This window comes from Pseudorca crassidens, chromosome 3 (genome assembly GCF_039906515.1).
Source record: "Pseudorca crassidens isolate mPseCra1 chromosome 3, mPseCra1.hap1, whole genome shotgun sequence".
Classification (NCBI taxonomy): Eukaryota; Metazoa; Chordata; class Mammalia; order Artiodactyla; family Delphinidae; genus Pseudorca; species Pseudorca crassidens.
In genome coordinates, this window is record NC_090298.1 from 31,368,459 (window position 1) to 31,374,979 (window position 6,521).

The following is a 6,521-nucleotide window of genomic DNA, read 5'->3' on the forward strand; positions in this document are numbered from 1 at the left end:
TGCTCCGCAATGGGAGAGGCCACAAGAGTGAGAGGCCCACGTACCGCAAAAAAAAAAAAAAAAAAAAAAAAAAGAATTTGTCTTAAAGCAGTGAGGTCTTGGCTCTTCTTGATGCAATGGGGGTGAGAGGACAGATTTTATTCTCTAGAATGGGAAGATTGTCAGGAACCACTTGGGACAAGCCCAGAGACTTTAGCTAAAGGGAATAATGATAATATTCTTTCGTTCAGTTCCCTTGAGTTAGTAGAGTGGCTGTTCCTTCCTCATTTTTGCCTCAGTCAACTTCGCTGGCAGGGTTTTCCTGAGCTGCTGTGGCTTCAGCACTTGGATCCTCGGGACAGACAGAGGCCCAGCATTGTAGCCTCCTAATCTACAGTACCCGTGAGGCTGTAAGCCTATGAGTAAGTCTGTCTCACAGCCTTTTTATTCTGAGACACCAACGGCTGAATAAGGGATGTTGGTTTTGCTGTTTACAAGTCACCTCGGAGCCTGGGTGGCTGACGACGAGACTCCCTGCTCAGATCTGCCCGACAGAGCTGATGTGACCAGATGCCTGGTGCCACTCCTCAGATCTCTGGCGGCCATGGCAGAAGGTAAACGTGTGATGGTAGAAAACTTACTCCATTAATCAAGGAGTCTTCATCAGTGGCTGGTATCATGGAAGTGACATGAAATATGAAGGCAGAAGTTTGGGGTTCATATTTCTCCTTTTCTATTTAGTAGTTTTGTGAGTTTAGGGAAATCATATAAACTGTGAGCCTCAGTTTCTTCACCAGTGTAATGGGGATGATGTTAATCCCCCAGCCTGTATCCAGAGGGGTGTTTTATGGTTCAAATGCAGGGAGCTGGGGGTGCTTTGCAAACCATAATATGCTAATATAGTTCTTGGCTCTTGTGTTTATTTATTAGTAGTATCTCACTGAGTGTACCTGAAGGGCATATCTTTAGAAAACAAGCCCAAATCCGTTATCAGCCCCATAATCAAGGAGAATGTCATTCTGCATGTTTGAGAGGTTGCCGTCTAATGTGGAAGTTACCCAAGATTTGGCTAAGGCTGTGTTAGGGGGCCTCCGGTCCTGTTTGATTCAGCTTCTCATGGAGCCAGCGGGGACCCTGATCTACCTCCTGTTGGCCTCACTGCTGGCCATGTTCAACTCGATCAACGATCCTCATGGTGCTGGTGGTGACAGCATCTGAAAACCATCCAAATTTAGAAAAATGGGGAATTATCTTTCGCATTTCTCATAGGCTATTTTGTTTTTTGTTTTTTGTTTTTCAGAAAGAGGAAGAAACATAGAATTGCCTTTGTTTTTAAATTATAATTACAATCATATATTGGCAGCACATGCGAACAATTTAGTCGCAAAATTATGATGGAAAAAGCCTGCAACAAAGAGGAAGTTTGCTTAGGCAATGATCCTCTGTCATAGGCTATCTTGATAGTGCTTTTTTTTTTCTTGTTTGTCCTTCTTTCTCGAAAGCATTAAAAAGTATCGTGTTCATTTTGTTGGGTATCATGTGGTCTTTTCCTTTGACCCTACTGCCTCTTGTTTATGAAAAATAGCAAGTCAGCAATTTTGGCCAGCAGTGATCTTGCCTTCAAAGTACGTAGACATTTTTCTTCTCCTTATTTTGTTTTAAAAATAACAAGTTATTTTTCCTTTTGGGAAAATATCTTATTATTCAGAGATACATAGCATAGAGAAAAGCTCTGAAGTCAGGAGACCTGGGTTCAAATCCCAGACTTGAGCAAGTTACGTAAGTTCTTTGGAGCCTCAGTGACTCTTGGGGATGTTATGAGGACCAAAGTGTGGAAGCTCTTTGCAAACAAGGAGATGCCCACAAGTGTTCTGATTACTGCTGCTTTTTTCAGCAGCAACCTAGCAGGCAGACTTTTCGGAGATTCTGGTTGGAATCTGTATCGTAGCTGTATCGTAGCATATGTGTATTTGATTTGAAACAAGAAAGTCCTGAAAAACGTGTCAGATCTGCTTCTTTACCTCAAAAATGTGGAACCCTATTTTTGAAGTCCAGTCCCTACCTGCTCATTACCCACCAACAATTAGGGTCCACCCTGAAGTTGGAAACTAGACTATAACCCGAGGCTTTCTTCTGCTGATCTGCCCCTGTGGCCATGTTCTTTATTTCATCCAGCTCCAAGGTTGGCTGAACCCCAAAAGTGTCATGCGTGATGACTCTCTTTCACCAGACAATGTGTGACCTGGAGATGAGGCTCATGAATCCCCTTGGGGCCAGATGTGTGGTCCTAACCCATCCGTGCCTGGATTTCCTTGCATCTTCTAAGACTTTGTCATTATGAACAGTCAACAACAATCAACATTATTCTTATAATTTATGTGTAGTCAGCTTTCAGCTTTTCCCCTTTATGGAGGCTCATAAGACTGTAAATAATGAGAAGACAGAACAGCACAACAAGCAAATGTTACTGCTTTTATCTCGGGAGATGCTGACAGGCAGTCCCTCGCCTTTGCCACATTGTGCCCTGGGATCTGCATCACAGCACGGGCTGCGGAAAAGCAGACACTGGTCAGGCAGATTGTATTTTACCCGTAAGAACAGTGTTGTAATTGGGAGGCGGAGGAGATCAAGGACTGAGCATCCCGTAAGTTATCGTTATGACTACCTATGTATCATAAAATCCAAAGAAAGTGGTAGAAGGCCGTTAATGTGATAGAGCGGAGCGTAATTAGAGACTGTCAGACTTAGAAAGGATATTAGAGACCATCTACTGTGAGGCCCATATTTTACAGATGAGGAAATTAGAGCCCTGAGGACCAGCCACTTGTGCCAGGACACACTGTTAGTTAATGGTAGAGCTGGGACCATAACAAGGTCTTTGATAGCAGTCCAGTGTTCCTTCAGCTTCACTATTCTTGAGGTCACTGATTAGAATGAGACAGACCCAGCCTGGAATCCCAGCTCTGCCATGTGTTGTGAACTTGGGCAAGTTATTTCACTTCTTGGACCCTCAGTGCCCCCAACTATAAATCTGAGAAATTAATACTTAACTCACGGGGTTGTTGTCAAGATTAAACTAGATAATTAACATAAGAACAAGACTTAACCAATGGCCAAGACAACGCTCAGTACGTGACAGTTATGGTTTTGCGAAGGGCCAATATACCAGTAAGTATGCATAAATCACTTTACCAAGACGTAAGTTTAACCTAACTGAAATGAATTCCTCATCAATTCTAATTTTCTCTCAGCTTGGTTTGCCTTTTATCAGCCTTTGAGTGGCTTTCAGAGGTCGATCTGGATTATCTACACGTGTCTTTCAAATGCAATCCAGAGAAACTGATTTCAGTTTCTCCACTTTACCTTGCTAACTTTCTCAGCCATCGTTAGTCATATTGGAGTCTTTCCGTTAATCTGAGACTTCTACTTAGAATTCAGACATTGGAGAATCCAAATACTTAGAGGCCTCACTAAAGACTTTAGATTCTGAGGATTTTGAATGTAGGTCTCTCTTGAATCGTCCTGATCTCTTTTTCTCTCTTGCCCCTTTTTTTAAGCCACTAAGAATTTCAAGGCTGCTTTGAAAGAAGTAAAGGAGAAATGAAGAAACAACCCAGGACCATGTGAGGTGGAAATGCTGAAGGCGGGAAGAAGGGGCGCGTTAGCTGGTTGCCTTGGGGGCAGGTACGGAGGCTCCGGTGGGTGGCAGCAGTGTTGGCAGTGGACCACCGTGGGCTAAAGGCACCGAGTCGGGGGCAAGGCTGCAGAGTTGGAGTCTGATAAAGGAGGGGAGCAGCGAGAGGCCTAGTGCTGAAGTGCCGGAAGGTCTTATGTAGGATTAGAAGGGGCAGCGGGCTTCCCTCCGGGTCTTTCCCTGGGTGTGCTGCTCCGCAAGACCCGGAGTATGAGCCATGGCAGGTGAATCCATTTGAGATTCAGACGAGGGACGCACCTAAATCCCAGAGCGTGTGTTCACACGGGGGCATCTGAGGGTGGGCTGAGGTTTCTCCTCTGCACCTGTCAGCTTTCTGCAAATCCTGCCTCTTTCTCCTGGCCATGCCCCTTAGAGGCAGGGCAGCGACAGAGTTTCTGTTTTGCTCCTAAAGAAACCGAGGGACAGGGACTTAAATTGGCAGTGTGGCTAAGCTGACCCTGGGATCAAGAGTTTCTATACCCCAAGATGGCATTTTATGGGCATTGTTTATAAATATCCCGTTAACCCTCAGACACAGGGAAGGTGATCTGGTCTTAGAAAATGCCAGATCAGAGATCCCGCAAAAGTCAAACCCATGACTGGGGTGTAAGTCATGGGCTTGGGCAGCGTCTGTCTGGGCAGAACATAATTGTGGCCATTGCTGCATTACTAACCTCTCGCTCAGCCCTTTGTTGAAGCAACCATTCTTTGGCAAATGGGGTTTGGACCCTTCCCCCCTTCTAAAATCCAAAATGCCATCAATGATATCCTTCTCCATACTGCCCATTTTGACAGCTTGTGGTGTCTTACAAGCTGCTGAAAGAATGTTGCCCGGAGGGGGGTTCTCTGGATTAAGACACGCTGTGGATTCAGCCTTCCGGTGGATGGTCTTGCCATAAAAGGGTGATCCAATATCAGGAGAAACTGATTCTAAAACGTTAGACTGCAGCAGAATCGTCTGGGGGACAGTTATAAAAATACCAAATCCCAGTCATTCAAATTCAATATATTCCCGGGGCAGGGCCCAGGAATCTGCATTTGTAACTAGTGTCCTGAGTGACTCTGAAACAGGACATCCTGGACTCTCCTCCATGAAGCACTTCTGAGGAAGGAACACTTCACTTTCCTTCTGATTCTGAACTGGGGTAAATCTGGAGACTTGGGGCCTCAGGTGCCCTGAAGACCTTGACGGCAACCTGGCTGAGCTGAGAGAACGGCTGCTTGATCTGAGAAGCCCCAAGGAGGTTTTCAGTCTCAGCCCCACTGCAACTTCTTGACCTCCTATTTTTCTGCCTGCAAAATAAAGCACCTCATTTTTCTGTTTCTTTTTTTAAAATTGAAGTATATTTGATGTCCAATATTATATACAACATAGCGATTCACAATTTTTAAAGGTTATATTCCATTTATAGTTATTACAAAATACTGACTATATTCCCTCTGTTGTATAATACATCCTTGTAGCTTGTTTATTTTATACATAATAGTTTGTGTCTCTTAATCCCCTACCCCTACCTTGCCCCTCTCCTTTCCCTCTCCCCACTGGTAACCACTAGTTTGTTCTCTTTATCTGTGAGTCTGTATCTTTTTTGTCATATTCACTAGCTTGTTTCATTTTTTAGATTCTACATGTAAGTGATATCATACAGAAGCACCCCATACTTGGCGTTCTTAAGAGGAAAGGTACTCTATGACAATAATGTTGATAAAAAGTGTGCTGCCTTAAACCTAGATACAATGTAATAATAGCTTTCACTTTATCTTTTGATTTTCACAATAAACTTACTTGAATTTCACAATAAACTATTCCACTCCTGAAGATGCTGAGGCACAGAGATGTCTTCTAGAGCCAACAGTGACATCCATCCTTCCGTTACCTTGCGAGTGGACCTTAAGGTTGGGGTCCTGCTTTTCCAACTGGCCATTGAGGAATCTGCATGGCTGATTTGACCTCACCAAGGAGACGGGGTGTGGTGTTTGAATTTCTTCAGTCTCTCGTCTGCCCAGGCTCTCACAGAACTAGATCTGGAACTGGAACACGAGCCAATCACCAGGGTGGCAGTCTTCCTGGTAGGCCCTCCTGCCTTTCTGTATCCAATCCATGGAGTATTATATGGTTATTGATAATGATTATTGGGTATAGGTGTTGCCACTAGTACCTTAATCCAGAGAGTTACCAAAAAAGAAGTTTAAAATGACCAGGAAAAACACAAAGCGGCCTGAACCAGGACAGGGGCTTTGGAGATGGAGAGAGATTTTGGCTTTTGGAACAATCTGGTGGGTTCATGTTTTTGTGGCGGCCATGGATCCAGGTGGCCCTGACCGCCCCGCCCCCACCCCCGCCCCCGCCCCCGCCCCCATCATTATCCGCCAGGGGCTGTAAAATGGTCGCTTACCAACTTTCTTGGTTTGGTTCACGTGGCACTTTTTTTTTCTTTTGTGAGCGGGACCCTGAGCTACACTCTCAATATGCATGATTTGATTACTCAGAGGAACATGGCATTATTTTTTATTGTGCATTACTTGCCAAAATAAAATACAGATTTTTAATATCTAGTGGGTACGTACTGGTCCACCTGAACCAGTTGTTAAATTGGTGAAATCTTCCTGTTCTCTTTGGTAAATACTTTCCTGAGTGCCCTTAGTGTCCCCCTTCCTCCGGGGGGGACATTCCCCGATTGCACCCTCAAGCCCACTTCCCTACAATCTGGCTATAAAGAGGTTCCATCTGGCATTAAGGGCTTCAGGTCCCCGCTCCATCGCAAGGTCTCACATCCATTTGCTGACTAGTCCTTGCCCTGAGCCATGATAGCTGTTAACTACTTTGACTGTCTCCCCTGCCTTTAGG